Below are 19,840 nucleotides of genomic sequence, written 5' to 3'. Positions count from 1 at the left end.
AATGACATAGAAATACTTAGGTTTATTATGGCCCAGTAGATGGTCTTTAGATGATATATTTTTCAACCAACAAAAATTATATTTATAGGGCTAGGGATACAGCTGGGTGGTAGAATGCTAGCCAAGCATCAGCAAGGTCCTGAGTTCAATCCACAGCACCATGAAAAAAAATAAAATAATAAAACTTAAAATACACAAGATGTTATCTATAAATTATGTTTTAAAAATGCAATTTCTGGTAGAATCTAAGAAATGAAAGAGAGAGAGACAGAAAGAAAAAGGCCAGAAGGAGAAAAAAATGTCTAGGACATCTCTGGATAATATGTTATAGGTGTTTTATTTCATTTTGTTTTTCTATTTTTCTATATAGTTCTAGGCTGTTTATATGTTCCACAATGATGGTATGTTATTTTGATATAAAAACACTATAAATGTAAACATTATTTTTCAAAGAAAATATTCTCTGAAAGTCAAATTTAAATTAAGGTAATAAATAATCCTGTATTCTTAAAAAAGTTGTACTTTTATAACTGAAAAATAACACAAACAAGTTGTAAATATATGATCTATATCATTTAGATCTTTCTATCCAAATTTCTTCCAATAGCAATAAACATTGGGTGCAATGGTGCACCCCTTATTATCACAGAAACTCAGAAGGCTGAGGCTGAAGGATGGAAAGTTCAAGGCCAGACTTAGCAATACAGCAACTTAGAAAGACTGCCTCAATATATACAATTAACACCCATGAATCAAATGGGTTCCTACACATCAGTGATAAATCCAGTGAAAGAGAAATTAGGAAAACTACCCCATTCAAACTAGCTTCAAAAACAATAAAAATATTTGGGAATCAATCTAACAAAAGAGGTGAGAGACCTCTGTGGGAGTCCATCCTCTCACATGATTTGAGTTACCTCCCTGGCTGGGTGAGAGGCACTTAGACACATCTGTGTTAGAGCCTTCCCCACCCTTTCCAGGTAGGAGGGCTTGTCCTTGCAGAGGTGTGCCTGGCCACTGCCCTGAAGACCCCAATCGTTGCCCCTGACCTTGGGATACTGTCCCCCTTAACCTTCATTGGATGGGATTTTCCCCGGAAGTTTTTGTTCCCCAATAAAAGCCCACTCCCTGGCGAGTTTTCTCTCTCTCCCTGTCTGTCTCTCTCTCTCTCTCTCTCTCTCTCTCTCTCTCTCTCTCTCTCTCTCATCTCTTCTGTAAACTACCGCAGTAGGTAACTGGAGGCAGGAGCTAGGAGAAGCCATCCTGGAGCTGGTATTAAAGGTAATGAGCGTCTTGTCTCTTTAATTTAAAAGTCCCTAGCAATTACTTATGAATCGAACCTTCTTTCATGAAGCCAGTGCTGGTCACCTGGCAGAGACCTCTACAATGAAAACTAAGAACACTAAAGAAAGAAATTGAAAAAGACCTTAAAAAATGGAAAGACCTCCCATGCTATTGGATAGACAGAATTTACATTGTCAAAATGGCCATATTACTGAAAGCATTCTACAGATTTAATGCAATTTCTATTAAAATTCCAACAACATTATTCAGAGAAATAGAAAAGATAATTATAAAATTCATTTGAAAAGATTAGAGGCCCAGAATAACCAAGCAATCCTTAGCAAGAAAAGTGAAGCAGAAGGCATCACAATACCAGAACTTAAATTATACTTCAGAGCCATAGTAACAAAAACAGCATGGTTTTAATACCAAAACAGATATGTAGACCAATGGTAAAGAATAGAAGACACAAAGACCAACCCACATAAATATAGTTATCTCAATCTAGACAAAGACACCAAAAACATACGATGAATAAAGGACAGTCTCTTCAATAAATGGTGCTGGGAAACTGGAAATTCATATATAGCAAAATGAAATTAAAACCCTCTCACCCTGCACAAAAATCAACTCAATGAGGATCAAGGACTTAGTCACTAGGACAGAGACTCTGAACCTCAACAAAGTAAAAGTAGGCCCAAATCTCTACCATTCAGGCTTAGGAACTCAATTCCTTAACAAGACTCCTAAAGCACAAGAAGTAAAATCAATAATGGGATGAAATCAAACTAAAAAGCTGCTTCACAGCAAAGGAAACACTCAATAACATGAAGAGAGAGCCTACGGAGAAAATCTTTACCATATGCACCTCACATCGAGCATTAATCTCCAAGATATATAAAGAACACAAAAAACACCAAAAGAACAAATAATCCAATCAATAAATGGGCTAAGAAACTAAACAGACACTTCACAGAAGAAATACAATCAATCAACAAATATATGAAAAAATGTTCAACATCTCTAGCAATTAGAGAAATGAAAATCAAAATTAAACTGAGATTCCATCTCACTCCACTCAGAATGGCAATTATCAAGAATACAAGCAACAATAAATGTTGACAAAGATGTGGGGAAAAAAGTACACTCATACACTGCTGGTGGGACTGCAAATTGATGCAGCCACTATGGAAAGCACTATGGATATTCCTCAGAAAACTTGAGAATGAACCCAGATTCCTCAGAAAACTTGGAAATTTGACCCAGTATTCCCACTTCTTAGTCTATATCCAAAGGACTTAAAATCAGCATACTACAGTGATACATTAATGTTTATAGCAGTTCAATTTACACTAGCTAAACTATGGAACCAACCTACGTACTCTTCAACAGATTAATGGATAAATAAAATGTGGTGTATATACACAATGGAATATTACTCAGACTTAAGAAAGAATGAAATTATGGAATTTGCCAGTAAATGGATGGAATAGAGAATATCATGCTAAGAGAAGTAAACCAATCCCCAAAAACCAAAGGCCGAATGTTTTCTCTAATATGCAGATGGCAATTCACAACTGGGAAGGGGGGTGCTAGGGAAAAATAGAGGTACTTTGGATTAGACAGAGGAGACTGAAGGGAGGGGAAAAGGGTATGAGGTCGGAATGACAATAGAATGAATCGGACACTATTACCCTGTGTACATATATGATTACACAAGTGGTATAACTCTACATGATGTAAAACAGAAGAATGAGAAGTTATACTCCATTTATGTACACATGTCAAAATCCATTCTACTATCAGTATAACTAATTAGAACAACAAAAAGATTGCCTCAAAAAGAAAAAAAAAGGCTAAGAATATACCTCAATGGTAAAGCACCCCTGGGTTAAATTCCCAATACCAAAATAAATAAAGGAATAAATGCTTCCTTGTATTTATACATGAACAGAAAAGCTAACCAAATATAAAACTGATCTTCGAATTATTTTTTTTCTTCCTAATCCAAGAGGAAAACACATTTACAGTTTAATGGCATATTTAAAAACTAGCTTTTGATGTGCATCAGCCTATATGTTTAATTCCCAATAATTCATATTTGTTGGAAATTATTTATGGATTTTATTTGAGAGAGGGAAGATCTTTTTTAGTTTGCTTTGTTTTTTCATTTTGTCTTAGCAGCATGCATTTATGTTCCTAAAAAGTCAAATCATCTTTAAAGCAAGTTTCATCTTATTCTTAACAATGTTGCTAGTGTTGTATTAACATGTTAAGCCAACTTTAAAAAAAGTTAAATAATTTTTTCATATCAACTTATAATTACAGAGCACATACAATTTAACATGCAGGTGGTTATGAAAACATGAAAAAAAGCAAGATTACTATCTGTCAGGGGGAGTTGTAATTCTACTTTATAAGGCTTCAGTTGAATACTATTTCAAAGACTGTATATAAGTAAAGAAACTATCTTTGAAGCTTACAATTGTGTATTTTAGTTGAGAATTCCACAGTGCTTTAAAAATAAGCCTCTGTAATTCTCATTTTGAGGGTGAAGAATCTACTGACTCCATAATCAGTAAGATTACTTAATGCATACAGGGCAGACTCCTAGAATTCTGAATGAACATTCATTTGAGTCACTGTTCTCTGTATGTTCTTCACATTCAGTCTTCACAAACACTGAGAAAATCAACTAAACCAATAGCTTTCATTTTCATTTTCCCACTTCCCCACTGTCCTCAAACCTGACATTTTCTCCATTTTAAAACACATCATTCTTTGAGCATGTCTCTTATTTCGGGCAGCTAGTCCCTAATATTACCAAGTCTTCTATTAATAGGCTTCACCTAGGCCTTTCTCTCTAAAACCTACTGCATATTCTAGATAGTCATTCATAAAGTTAAAAACAAAGTAAAACAAAAAATATGAAAGGACCAATAAAATTTACCAATTTTGTCAATATATTATGAAGAAGATTAGATTAGATATAATCACAAAATAAAAGAATAGCCAACTCACTGGAAAATAATTATTTTCTCATTCTCTAAAAGACCAGAGGAAGCTTCCCAAAGAACTTGGGACCACTTTTCAGGACCACCCCTTCTATCTAACCCACCTCCTTTCTCTCTCTCTCTTGCCCATTCCCCCAAGTTCTCCTCCAATCTGTAAAAGTGTTAGCTAGCTATTGTTATCTTTGCAGTTGCAAGAAATATAACAAAGGCTTGCAGAAAATACTAATTAACTTGGAAAGCAATTCTGAGTAGTTTAGCACCTCTATTGGAATAATGTGAAAATAATAAATAAAACTGTACCAGCATTGAATGAAAAGGCCATTACTTGTGACAAGTTTTTTCAAAAAATAAATTTTGTTTTAACCAAACCATGTATCTGGATATCAGCAGAGACTAGGAGTTAGACACCAATTTTCAGTCCCAAAATGGTTTCATCTCAACGGGATCTATGTGAATCTGAGAACATCATTTAATGTTTCTTTTTAAATAGAAAGGGGAAGAATAGATTATCTTTTTATTTTTTTTCTTTTAGTTGTTGATGGACTTTTATTTTATTTATTTATATGTGGTGCTAAGAATCAAACCCAGTGCCTCCTCACTCATGCTAGGCAAGTACTCTGCCACTGAGCTGACCCAGCCCCAATGATCTCTTTTCTGTTTGTGTTATTTTTTCCATATTTTATTGTACATTATAATTATACATAATGGTGGAATTTGTTATTACATATAAGTTCAGTGGTAGAACATTTGCTTCTCCCCTAGCACCATGAAGAAAAAAAGTTACTTATACCTAAAAATATAAGATCCCTGTCATTTATGGTTAATAGAATTAATCAAATGTAAAAATTGATTTTGATTTTTTACATCCCAACACTTATACTTACTCATTTTATTCAATAGTTACATATTTCCAAGAAGTATGTGAAGCACACATAAAATAAAGTTGCTATAACAAAGAAGTTATATTCAAAAATGTAATACTTCAAACTTACCAACATCATTTTTCACATTCATTTGTTCAATACCAATAGAAGAAATTTTGAAAAAAATGCAAATTGGAGTAGGCATAATAAACTTTTGAGAAGAAAAACCTATATTATATGTTACACATGAAAAATAATGTCAGCATCAAACCACCATCTCTGATCTATGAAATAAAAGATAGTCTCAGATAAAAACATAGTTTTGAGGATTTAAAAAAAAAACTTGCCTTTCTTATCTTTTAGTAATTGATTTGTTTTCTTTTTTCATTCTCTAAATTACACCAATAATTCTGTGAGGGTAAAATCAGGATCCATCTTATTTATCTTTGTTTTCCTCAGCAAAGATAGGTATAAACAGAACAAAACTGAATTGAATTCTATACCAACATGGTCTCCAATAATTTATAATCAGTATAAAAATTCCTGATTTCCTGGACCCATCCATCAACCAAATTCCAGACCACATATCACAATATTTATTTTAAGAAAAACATGACTTGCTGATTCAATCTTTCCATTTCTCTAGTTTTCCCCATGCCACCCTATTGTGCAGTATAATTCAGCAACATTAAGTATCCCAAAAGGTAAGCACAGGTCCAATGGATGGCATCTCTGGAGCCTACATTTGACCTATTTATAATTAAGTTAAATACCAATTACGTTACTGGTCTTCACTCATTCCTATCTCCAGTGGCTTAATACAACTCTTGAATTCATCATTCATACTTTCAATTTTCCTGCTTCTTAACCCACAAAGTTCTCTTTACTTCTGTATTTACTTCTGTATTAGTCTCTGGGAACTATCTAGAAACAGATTTCCCTTTTTATGACTTGGATTCTTCATCCTCCTTACTCCTACCCTGCCTACCTGCTCTGCTCACCTTTATGTACAATGTGCGTGCTGTCCTCCCTAAGAAGCTTATAAACAATCAAAATCAGGCCTTATCAACTATTCTCAGATACTTTCAGGTAAGATAAGTCCTTATTTCCTATCTATTAATCCATCTTATTTTCTAAATATACCAACTTTGTTTAAGGAGTAAAAAGTCATTACTTTTTACAAGACAAGCTATGTCTTCAGCACCAGTCTTACCTGTTGTTAGCCTAGGCACTTCAGTGTACCTGATAAGGCTAAGAACAGGATATGAAGTTATAATATATTTGGGGATGAACATTTTCACAAGAACAGCAGGCAACTGGGAGTAGCTTTGGTTTGTGCTGCTCTGTTATAGAACATTGTAGGGTATTTATGTTTGTCATAAAGACAAATTCACTTAAAAAGCATATTCTGGGCACTCCAGGTACTGTAATTAATAGAAGCTAGATGAGAAAAAAATACAGAAATTAAAAGACACTATCTCTGCCTATGCAGCAAATAGGAAGTGCAGGGTGGATGTGAATGAAGAAATAATAATAACTAAATAATAAATATAAAAATGAAGATAGGACCATAGCTGAAGAAGTGTGACTGACTTGGGTAGGAGGCACTTATAAAAAATAAATATACTTTAACTGAATCTTGCTGGATATATAGGCATTTGTCATTTAAAGAAGAGAGAAAGGCATTTCAGGCAACAGGATCAAGTAAGTGCAAAGACTCCTATTGTATTTGTGGTTGGGATCCATTGGGATAGATCAAAATGTATGTTTAGTCCTGGGGAAGGGAGATGAGGTTGCAGTCTTCAGTAGAGGCCAGATTACATCCAACCTCATTTGAGGGGTTAAGAAGTTTGGCTTCATTCAGAAGCCACCATGGATAATTCAATAGAGGAGGAACAGTATCCGAAGACTGGATACCAAACATCTTGTAAAATCATTTCAAACTTTCATCACAAAAATATACCCTCACTTTCTGGGTAAAGACATAACATTCTTACCTTACTGATCCCCTTGTCTTTCCTTGAGGCTTGCCATAGAACAGAAAATGAAAACTGGTTTCATCCAAACCCATGTCTGATCTTACCAAATGCCCTTCCCGGCAATTGAGGAGAATGAGAAAATGGTGAAAAGTGACATGGAAATTAAAGGGAAACAGCATTTATTGAGTATTAAATGCCATATAATATATTTTACATACAGTACTATCTAATTTAACTTCAAAACAATCTTCCGAAGTAAGAAAAGTCATTCCCAGTTTAAAGAGGCTAAAATACAGGTAAGCCAAGTTATCAAGAATCACAGAGAAATAGAATACCCAAATAGGACACTGGGATTTAAACCCAGACCTAACTCTAACAACATGAACATATATAGCATAATGCATTTTCTCACATTCCACCTTAATTTATTCTTACAATAATGCTTATGTAATATACTATTATTAATATCACTTTAAATTCATTAATTAGAATTCTGAAAGGTGATCACACATATGATAAGTGGGTCAAGTAAGAAACAAGGTGTGAGACAAAAATCAAATGTCCTAGCAGGGTTCCCAAACGCTTAAAAGTGAAATACCACAATGCAGATGACAAACTGACAAGTATCTGTTAGTCTGTCTTCCTTAACTGCTTCACTATCTTCACTATCTGCTTCTTTTATAAACAATGTTTAACTGGTTTTAATGCTATTTTTGTGTTTATATTAATGTGAAGGACAAGCTATGTAGACAATTCATGTGTTGTGAAAATGGATAAAGGTTTCTTTTTCACTATCTCCAAAAATGTGTAATCCAAAAAAAAAAGGCATGTGAGATAGACCAATGTCAAAGATATAAACTAATACAATGGCAAGTCTTTTTTTATCAAACATTAATTTACAGGTTTTGTAACTATTTTGTTCTGAACACAATGTGATGGGCTTTTTATCATAAAAATGCTTAGAAGAGTTCAAATTGGATACATACTAAGAAAATGTCTAGATTATAATACAAACACATCTAGCTTCTATTATGTAGCTTTCTGCTTGCTTTAAAATTGAATTCTTGGTAACAATGATGTGAAAAATCACACAATTAGATTTTTATATTTGATATTGAGCAAATAAAAGAACAGCTACTTTTTTATAGATACATACCAAGCAGCAATGAAGTCAAGAGTAACTTTCACAATTAAAGGGAAGAACTGGTGATGATGAGTCACTTGAATCACACCAATGTCATTATCTCTCAAACATTATCAATAAATTAAACTCTTGATATTAGCAGAACCCAAAGTAACATCCCCAAATTGAGGTTGATACAGATGTTAGAGACAGATGGCTGCATATCATGTTATACATGGTAAAAGTAAAAACTAACCTACCTTTTCTCTCTGCGTGTATACAATTTCAGGATTTTTTTAACTTCAAAAAATGTCCAAGATTTAATAAACATTAAAATAAACTGATTTTTCATTCTAAGTGAAATTAATAATAGGGGGTATAAAATTGAACCATATGCAATTGATGAGATAAAACAAAATCTATTGAGAAGACAAATAGGCTCATTCATTCTCTGCCTTGCCCTTCCTATGCATCTACTTCAAAATTAGTAGAGCCAATGAAGAACACTATATGCTTATTTATACATATATTTCCGCTTTAATGACAGAAAACTGATAAGAATAATGAAGATGATGGCAATGTAGAACTAATGTTTAGATATCATAACAATAATATTATAAGAGACATTCAGATAACAGAGTAAAAACTGAAAAGATAGATAGGAATTCTGTGCTGTATTCAGATAACCTAAAAAGGGAAAGTACTAATGGAGAGATGGCCACTATTATTATAGTTGCAAGTTTCAATAGTATTTTAAAATCTCCAAATAGAGATCCAGATAGAAGACAGCTATTTCATATATTAACAATCATGAATTTTCAAATAAAGCTAAAATATCTTGTAAGGTATTAAAATTTAGATACATATAAGCTGTGCTTTAACAATATATTTATACTGTTCACACGACAATAGATGAGACTAAAATCCCAGATCATGATTGCCTGGAAATACCTCTGAGAAAATCTATCATGAAGTGTTTCTCAGATCTTGATAGTAGAATAATTACCCTCCTACAATATTAACTAAAGAATGATCATGATGTAGTCTGTAGACATTAACAGTTACAAAATTAAATGTGGTACTATGCCATTAATAATACTTTTGATGATGCTGAAATGTTAACTTTCCTCCAACTCTGAGTTCCAATAAAATGTAAGGCTGCAGAGGTACTTAAGACACTCAACAAGACTCCTCTATTTGCTCCCCCATATTCTCTGTTGTTTCGACTAGTAATTCTAGCACATATATAAAGACTAAGTCACAGATGGACAAGATCACATGATATCTCCTGTTTCCAATCTTGAAGCATATTAACATCCAGCTTTCCAAAACAAAGATTCTAGATAACTTGAGATTGAGCCTTCAAAAACTTCTTTCACAGATGACTTCAATAGTTATACTTATTTAACTATTTAAGCTCTCTTGCATTCTAAAGATAACTTTATCTTTTATGATTCAAAATATGAAATGATCTAGTATTTACATAAAATTTTTAAAATTAGAATAATATGAATAATCCCTTTGCTAAGTTCAAATACCTCCGATTCTTGTAGTATCTTCATTTTAGGGTGGTATAAAAGGTACTTTTGCGGTGATGGAATAGTTTTGTACCTTGGATATGTTGATAATCACATGAATCCACATAAGATTAAAATAACACAGAAACATGCAATACAATATCATGGTTTTGATATTGTACTAAAGTTATGTAACATGCAACCTAAAGGGAAACCTGGGTAAAAGATAAACAGTGAATCTCATATTATCTTTGCAAATTCTTATGTATATCTATGGTTTTAAAATAAAAGTCAAAAAAGGAGTGGGATTGAGCATCTTGTGGAAATTATATATCAATGCCAGAAGAAAATAAAGAGGGAATATATTTCCACAAACTAAGAGATAAGAATGGGCAAATACCAGGAAAGCGAATTAAACCAAAATGTGTGAATAGTGGTAATAATCTCAATGGCATGTAATAAACTTAGTAGTGTAAAAATTACATGAATATGACAGCTAAACTACCTATTTTTTTACGTTAGCTATATCCTTTCCTGGAACTTGAAAATATAGTCTATAGAGACACTCTACAAGTAAGAACTATTTTTAATTTTAAATTATTTCAGAAACCATGTTTCTTACATTGGATGTCATATTCACATCCACTTATGTTTTTAAATATTTAATTTACCTGATAAATTACTTAACTATTTTCCAAAAGAAACATTTTTTTTTTGTTTTCTTTTGTTTTAGTAAATTTGACACTCCAAGACAATGGCTCATATTTATGCCTGGCTTTGAGCACTCCAAGAAGCATCATCTTATTTTCTAGCTTCTAAGTAGTGGCTTACAAAGAATTTAGCTGGCCCATTTTGAAGGATCCTCTAATCCCCTAACATCTAGGCTTTCTTTGGAAAAATTCTTACAAGATGGATGACTGCTAGCATTCTATTATTACCAACAATAGCTTACTTAAAGAGTTTATCTAGGTAACTTTCATCTCCTATAAAGAGAAATTCCATAGGAAACAGCACTTATACTTTCTCATCTCAAAAAGAACCAGTAAAGTCTTGAGGCATTTTCATAAACATGCATACCAGAATAGGCATAAGCGATTTTGCTTAAAAATACCTGGCTCTTATTTTTTCAAATGTTCTGGACTCCAGCAAAAGCTTAGGAAAAGAATCCAAGACCACAAGCTTTCTCAAGTTTGCCCCCAAATTTATCTCTTTAATAATATCTTCACTGCTAGAGAAGGTCAGGTAAAAGAGGCTTTTATCACCTAAATGTGATTAGCAATTTCAAGCAATTCCTATGACTAAAAAAGTGTTATAGCGCCCCAGGGGTGTTTACTTCTGTTTAAGCACTCTGAGAGTTCAGAAATCTATGAAAGAATGTTTTCAGGTTTGGTTCAGTGTTTCAAAAAACCTGAATGGGGCCCTATAGAGCTGAATAGGATACAAGTGCTTTTAGAACCAGATATGTTCCAACATATTATCAAATTACTGGATGATATATAAAATGAAATGAAAATACATATACACACACACACAAAATACAGAATATAATAAGTGTTTCTTCTAGATTTTATCTCTAGTTTCTAAGCATAAAAAGATAAAGAGACCCCAAACACATTTAGAAATGTACTGAAGTCATCACCAGTGATAACTATACACAATGCACAGGAGTAAAAGAACACAGTTTATGCAAAGTTATCAGTTTACCAGTGTGGATTAATAGAGTCCTAAAACTGAAGACATTTATGAATAAATTTGTATGCCAAGATTATAAAAAAGCAAAAAGTCAACTATAATATAAAAATGTGCTCTTATATTCAATGAAAATAAATATGAAATTTTCATTATGTTTTTAAAACATAGCATTTCTAAAGTTTTTCATGACTGAACATCAAAAACTTAACATATCTGTAATATATTCCTATTGAATCATACTTTGGTAATTAATACTGTGAGCATAAATTCCCATTAGGATAAAAATGTAACTTTACAAAAAATAATATAACATGTATATAGCAAGTAGTTAGGAAAAAACATGCTGAGCTCAAAATACTAGGTTTTTATGCAAGATGAATCTCCTTTCTTATCTGAACTGTTCAGATCAAAATGTCAAAACAATTAAATTACAATTTTGTCTGACATCAATAATCCCATGCAACAGTAGAAAACAGACAACCCTGTTTCAGGCATACTGTTTGCTTTTAACTGGCAGACAAATTGAGCAATGAATCAAATTTTGCTAAAGAAAACATGAGACACACTGCCATAACACAGAGGTCAAGGAATTCATCAAGACTTACTTTCCATACAACTGCATGTTTCTGGTTGAGGGGAAAAAAAAATCTCTTATTTTGTACAAATACAAAACCACACAAACATAGGGAAGATGCTTATTTACCTACATATCAAAAACGACTAATGCTTCTAATAAATCACACATAAAAATAAATCACAGTGATTTTATACTTATATGTACTAGCTGATATTTATGTTTACACATATTTGTATGTTTATGTGTGTATACAGAAGGGGAGCTTAAATGTTTACCTTAACAATCCTACTTTTCCCAGATAGCTATTTCATCTATTTCTTTGAATATACTATGTATAAAATTACACAACCATATTTTTGAGCCACAGAAGTCTTAAAGATGATCTAAGCCATTTCCTCACTTTTCATAAATAACTTAAGGAAGGCCAGGAGAAGAACTTGAGAACAAAACTATTTGGGAACAGAACTGGATCTAGAAATTTGGGCCCATAACTCCTCATCTTTTGTACAAATCATATCATATATTAAAGAGATGGACTCTTGAAATCTGTATTGTCAGCAGAAACAATGATAGAATTCTATATATCATTTATATATGCTTACTTTTTGAGTTTCTGCTTTCAAAAATCCACTGTTTTCTTAAGAAAACGATGCTGTATTAGAATCTTCTATCAAAGCAACATATTCAACTGCAACATACATTCAGGATTGATCAGCATCTTAAAGCTTTTACACCTAAAATCACAATATAGGGCCTTTCTTGAATACAAATAATTGATGTACAAATTACTGTTCATTCTGTGATTTGCTGAAATTCTTTTAATATATACTTCTTTTTCTATGTGACCAAAGATAATGCATCATTATGATTAAGAATGTGGCTGCTGGAGGTGGGGCTGGGGTTCAGAGGCAGCGCACTTGCCTGGCATATGTGAGACACTGGGTTCAATTCTCAGCACCACATATAAATGAATAAAACAAAGGTCTACTAATAATTAAAAATATATTAAAACAACAAAAAAAGAATATGGTTGGTTGCTGAAATAGTACTGCCTAGCCCCATTATTTACTGTTAACTTGAGGAAGTTATTTACCCATCTTATGCCTTAGTTTCTTCACTTGTAAAAATAAGAGAAACTATTCTCTAGGGTTTTGGTGAGGATTAAGTAAATTGTTCCATGCAAAATATTATGCTGGTACTTAGTAAATGCTTAATAAATATTAATTACTATTACAAAGTTTTAGTTTACCAATAGATTAGCATTATTGGAGCTGATGGAATCTCAACTCTTATGTAGAATAAGGGTTGAAAGGCATTTTGTAAAAGGCCAGATACTAAACATTTTAGGATTAGTCCCATGGACCATAGTTTCAAGCCCCTTAATGCAGAATAACCACACTTTTCAGAGAATGAGAGTGAAGAATAGAAAGATGGAGTGACAGAAAGTTATCCAGCAAGCCATTGACAGATACAAAACTAGAACCAAGAACTCAACAATTCTCTTTAATGTTCTGTTTTCTTTTTATCATGGAGAGGTTCCAAGAAGTCTTCCTGTCCTGAACTACCAACAGAAACAATGTCTCCTTTCTCTACACTCTCACAACATATAAGATCAGCAGAAAACTGATAGATTTTGAAGGGCAATGAGTACAATGGGATCCATTAAAAGTTTCTCTTTACTTTTGAATTTCTAATAATTCCCATAATAAATTTTTTAAACCAACAACTTTGAAATATTCAGTACTCTTCATAAGTTATTTATCAATTATATCAGAATATTTGTATATACTCTTTACCAGAAATGGTAATGTTGAGGGCAGAGATGATGTCATTTAAATAGCGGTTATCATCATCCCTTGCTAAAACTTTATATAGATCCCTGTGTTATAATAAAGATTCAACAAATAAATGGTCTCTAAATAACTGAAGGAAAGTCACCTCAAACAAGTTATCTTTTCCAACTTTAACAGTTCTCTCCATCTTTATCCAATATCCATGGGCAATGTTCTCAAAATGCTATATTTTTCTATAGCCTACTTGTTGCCAATCCAGTCTTATTTCATTTTCAAAAGCCAATTTAAAATGTAATCCTGCTAATATTTCTTCCCAGACTTAAACCCACCTCTCTCTTGTTAGATTCACTACCAGCAATAACACTGTTTTCCATTTCATCACACTTAGTTATTTAAATCAAGGGTCTCTTGGATAATGACAGTATTGTCCTAAGAACTTTGCTGTAGTTATTCACTACACAGGAGGTGAGATTCAAAGATATCATCCTTCTCATCAAAGGTTTTCCCAGATTTCACATTAGGATTCAGCCTGCCTTATTTCTTCTCCACTGCCCCCAGTTAACTTTTATCTTGTAATTTCAACTTGTTTTCCAAGTCTTCTCCAGAATAAAACTCAGGGAACAAATTTCCCTCTTCTCTCCTCAGAAAAGACAAAGTTCTTTTCATCAAGAAATTCTCAGAATCTCGACGTATTCTTTCATCAAATTTCTCTGAAAACAATTTTTAGGAAAATCAAACAATTCCTATAAATTACTCATGCACCAGGACTGTCAAGCAAAATATGAGAAAAGTGATCCAAAGTAAACATCTACATTCTCCACCTGGATGTGTCCACACACTTTGCCTTTTTTTTTTTTAATTACTAAACACCCCATAATCCTAGACACAGATAACCTCTCCTGTAGAACATAAATACCCTCTTTCACCTACTTAAAAATACTGCTCCCTCTCTCCTACATCATTAACTCTTCCATTTCATTGGATTTCTCATTAGTACAACAACATAACACTGGTTTTTAAAACTTTATTATTATTTTTTATTTGTTCTACTTAGTTGTACATGACAGCAGAATGCATTTCAATTCATCATACACAAATGGAGCACAACACTTCAATTCTCTGGTTGTACACAATGTAGAGATGCACCATTCATGCAATCATTTGTGTACCTATAGTAATGATGTCCATTTCATTCCATCATCTTTCCTACCCCCATAACCCCTTCCCACCCTCTCCTTTACCCATTCCAAAGTTCCTCAATTTTTCCTATGCCCCCCATTATAGATCACCACCCACTAATCAGAGAAAACATTTGGCCTTTACTCTTTTGGGATTGGCTTACTTCACTTAGCATAATAGTCTCCAACTCCATCCATTAACCTGCAAATGCCATGATTTTATTCTCTTTTAATGCTGAGTAATATTCCATTGTGTATATACACCTTAGATTCTCTATCCATTCATCTACTTATGGGCATCTATGTTGGTTCCACAGTTTAGATATTGTGAATTCAACAACTATAAACATTGGTGTGGCTATGTCACTATAGTATGCTGATTTTAAGTCCTTTGTAGAGTGGGATAGCTGGATCAAATGGTGGTTCCATTCCAACTTTCTGAGGAATCTCTACACTAGTTTCCAAAGTGATTGCACCAATTTGCAGATCTTCCAGCAATGTATGAGTGTACCTTTCTCCCCACACCCTCTTGGAAGCATTCCATCTAAAAGCAGGAAAAAGACAGGGATGCCTTCTTTCACAACTTCTATTCAACATACTCCTTAAAACTCTAACTCTAGCAATTAGACAGACAAAAGATATTAAAGGGATACACATAGGAAAAGAAGAACTCACACTATCAATATTTGCCAAGGACATGATTCCATATTTAGAAGATCCAAAAAATTCCACCAAAAAGCTTCTAGAAATAATAAATGAATTCAGCAAAATAGCATGATATAAAATCAATACCCAGAAATCAAATGCATTTCAATACATAAGTGATAAATCCATGAAAGAAAAATTAGGAAAACTACCCCATTCAGACTAGCCTCAAAAATATAAAATACTTGAGAATCAATCAAACAAAAGGGTGAAAGACTTCTGCAATGAAAACTACAGAACACTAAAGAAAGAAATTGAAGAAGACCTTAGAAGATGGAAAGATCTCCCATGCTCTTGGATAGGCAGAATTAATATTGTCAAAATGGCCATACTACCAAAACTGTTATACAGATTTAATGTGATTCCTATTAAAATCCGAATGACATTCTTCATAGAACTAGAAAAAGCAATCATAAAATTCATTTGGAAAAATAAGAGACCCAGAATAGCTAAAGCAATCCTTAGCAAGAAAAGTGAAGCAAGAGGCATCACAATACCAGAAGTTTTACTACAGAGCAACAGTAACAAAAACAGCTTGGTATGGCACCAAAATAGACATGTAGACCAATGTTACAGAATAGAAGACACAGAGACCAACCCACATAAATATAGTTATCTCAATCTAGATAAAGATGCCAAAAACATACATTGGAAAAGGATAGCCTCTTCAACAAATGGTGCTGGGAAAACTGGAACTCCATATGTAACAAAATGAAATTAAACCTCTGTTACCATGCACAAAACTCAACTCAAAGTAGATCAAGGACCTAAGAATTAGACCAGAGACCCTGCACCTAATAGAAGAAAAAGCAGGCCCAAATCTTCATCATGTTGGATTAGGCCCTGATTTCCTTAACAAGACTCCTAAAGTGCAAGAAATAAAATCAAGAATCAAAAAATGGGATGGATTCCAACTAAAAAGCTTCTTCTCAGCAAAAGAAACAATCATTGATGTGAAAAGAACCTACAGTATGGAAGCAAATTTTTACCACACACACATCAGAGCACTAATCTCCAGGATACATAAAGAACTCAAAAACCTTAACTAAAAAAAAAACAATAAATGGGCTAAGGAACTTAACAGACACTTCTAAGAAGATATACAAGCAATCAACAAATGTATGAAAAAGTTTTCAACATCTTTAGTAATTAGAGAAAAGCAAATCATAACACTGTTTTGCACATCTTTAAAACTTTTTTTCCACAAAAACCTTGAAGTCATGCATACTATCATCCTCTACAATTTCTCTCCTTCTACTTGGTCACACACATTACAAACAAGCTTTCACTCCTATCATTCCATGAAAACTGCTATCATTAAGGTCATCAATAATTTCTTTTGCTAAATCCACTCTCAATCCTCATCTTTAAAAACAGCACACCAGCCCCCTACTTCCAAATACCTCCTTATTGATTTCCAGGATTCCACACTCTTGCTTTTCCTCTTACCTCACATACAGTTCTTGTTTAGACTCCCTTTACTGGTTCTGCTTCATCTCGTAATGTTGAAGTGCACCAAGGCTCAGTCCTTAGTCCTCTTCAAATTTTTAAACCCACAGGCTTTTGATGAATTCATCTAATCTTTTCACTTTTATAATAATCTATCCAATAAAGAACCCTAAATGTATATTGTTAGCCTGTCCTTCCAACTAACTTCCTTCTGGACATCTCCACTTGAATATTTAAAACATGACTAACACTTAACGCACCATGATCCAAATTCTTAATCCCACGAAATTTTCCTCCTGCATCTTGTCCATTTCAGTTAATTAAAATCTGTCTGTTCAATTGTTCAGGCAATTAAGTTTTCCTTAATTTATTTTGCTCTCACACTTTATACCAAATCCATCAGCAAATTTTGTACAAAAATATGTATCTTATACTCTCGAAACATATCCAGAATCTGAATTTTCACCACCTCCACTATCATCCAAGTATAACCCACCATCATCTGTCACATGGATTATTATAATAATCTAATGGTGTCCCTGCTTCTCTTTATTTGCTAGTCTGTGTGTCTAGAAAGCTCTTTTCCCCATAAGATTATGGCTCACTCCCTCACCTGCTTTAAGTCTACTGAAATGTTACTTTCTTCTAAGGAATCACCTCAAAACTGTATTCAAATTTCTAAACACACAAAAAATGTTTTCCTTGCTTTATGTTCGCCAAAGTTCTTATGATAGTATCACTTCATATTTTCATTATTTATTTTATATAGTATCTCCCTCCTCTAGGATACATATTTCAAGAAGGTAGAAATTTGTTCTTCACTTTATTCAGAGTTAAGAACAGTGTATGGCATGTCGTATGCACTGGATGTTTGTTAAGTGAATAAATAAGCCTTAAATTCTCTATGCGAATCTGATAACGATTTATGTAAGCAACTAATAATTCATTTCACTCTTGTTGGTTCTGTAATAAAAGTTGAAAATGTTTTTTATGTGGTCTCTGAAATACATTAGTTCAACCTTATCAAGAAGAGTTACTATCATATTTCGCAGGAATTTTGAGATCAGGGATTATGGACTGTAAAGGAGAAAAGTCCTTGAACAGTTTAACACTTTCATCTTAAACTGGTACTAAAAGAACCTCTTTGAACATTAAGAATGTTTAAAGGAGAAAGAGAAGAAATGGGGACAATCCTATTCAATTGCCAGTTTAAAACCCAACCCTTTCTTTAACCCCTCCCTATTCTCCCAGTGCTCATAAGTGTTCCTTCTCCTGGATATAGAATCTGGAGGACGAGAACACAGTCTTTTCTTTTAAATCTGTCACTAATTAGCTCTTGACAGACAAAAGCGCCGCTACTGAATTGTGCTGACCAGAGTAAATACTACAGTAACTTATTGCTTAACTGCAACAGAAACTACATCTTTACCTAGGTTTCTAAGATGGTTTCAAACAAATCCATCTTCTCTGTGTTCTGCAAGGCTAACTTCAACCCAGTAACTTTGTGTACAGTTGACTACAGTCCTCAGGATGCAAAGACCAATTATTTAAAAAGAGAAATGCAAAAGATACTATACTACGTGTATTTGGTATTCTAACAGTGAGGGACAAAAGAACACAAGATACTACTAAAAGATAAGCTACCCAATAAAAAGGAAAAAGGAAACATGGGGAAAGGGGAAGGCGAGTTATGGAACAATGAAACCATAGGGCAACTGTAGTAAGCAGACACTGGGATAAAAGCAGCGTAGGTTCTAATCACAGGCTGCTGTTTTCAGAGCTTCTCATAAACTTCCTTGAAAAGCTGTCCTGCACGTCCTCTGGAGCTGCATTCCACCCGCGGGGGCGGCAGTCGGAGCGAGCCTTCCTAAAGCGCGGGTCTGCAGCGCTGGAGTGTTTACCTGAGTCCCGCTAGGGAGCCGCATCTGGCAGCCCCGCGGCGCGGAGCGCGTGCATGTGTGGATGTCAGAGGCCAGCACTTGGAAGCTACAGGGCTTGGCTCTGAAGACAGCCAGCTTCGGATGGTGGGCGGGGGCCTCCCCTGGGCCCCGGGACTGCAGAGCCAGGTGCCCAGCGCGCCACCCCACGGGGTCGCTCGCGCCCCGCGGTTGCCCTGGCCCCCACGGCCCCGTTACTTCTCGCCGGATCGGTGCCCGGGACCCAAGTAGCTAGCCCAAGCGGGAGGGAGAGGAGAGGAGCGGAGCGGTGGAGGGCTCGGCTGAGGCCGCGTCGCCTCAGAGTGCCGCGCTGGCTTTGACAAAACTTTGGAAAGAGAAGGACTCCGATTACCTGAGCGGCGCGGGCGCGGGCTCGTCTGCGGTACGGCTGCCGGGCCGGGCGGGTTTGCAGCAGCCGTAAAGCGGGAGCAGCGGGCGCGAGCCGGGGCGCGAGCCCTCGTCCACGAGCGGCAAGCCCGGGCGCCTCCGCCGTGAGCGTCAGCCGCTTGGCCGAGAGAGCGGGCCGAGTGGGGCTGAGTCATAATAAAAGACACGTTTGCCGAGCCAAGTGGGAAGAGGGGCCTCGGGGAATTGGGTTAAGTGGCAAGAGGGTCAAAAATGGCGAAGGCATGTTTTAAAAAGTGGTCAGAACTGGAAGCTTGCCCCATGGTGTCTCATCAAAGATAGGAGTTTCCTTTGTAATGTGCATACAGTTTGCAAATATTCTTT

The 19,840-nt window shown here is 34.7% G+C and overlaps 1 long non-coding RNA gene across 1 annotated transcript in view; it reads right to left on the bottom strand.

Moving 5' to 3' along the window:
- LOC308653620 overlaps window positions 1-19,612 on the bottom strand; it is a 169,589-nt gene extending 149,977 nt beyond the window's left edge. The window contains exon 1 of the long non-coding RNA XR_014023079.1: window positions 19,464-19,612. This is a non-coding gene — a long non-coding RNA (uncharacterized lncRNA). The remainder of the gene's footprint in view (window positions 1-19,463) is intronic.
- Window positions 19,613-19,840: the final 228 nt, after the last annotated feature.

The sequence above is a fragment of the Spermophilus citellus genome (genome assembly GCF_964194105.1).
Source record: "Spermophilus citellus genome assembly, chromosome: 7".
In the NCBI taxonomy this organism is placed as follows: domain Eukaryota; kingdom Metazoa; phylum Chordata; class Mammalia; order Rodentia; family Sciuridae; genus Spermophilus; species Spermophilus citellus.
The sequence above is the reverse complement of the archived record's forward strand: the minus strand, read 5'-3'. Positions and strand labels throughout refer to the sequence as shown.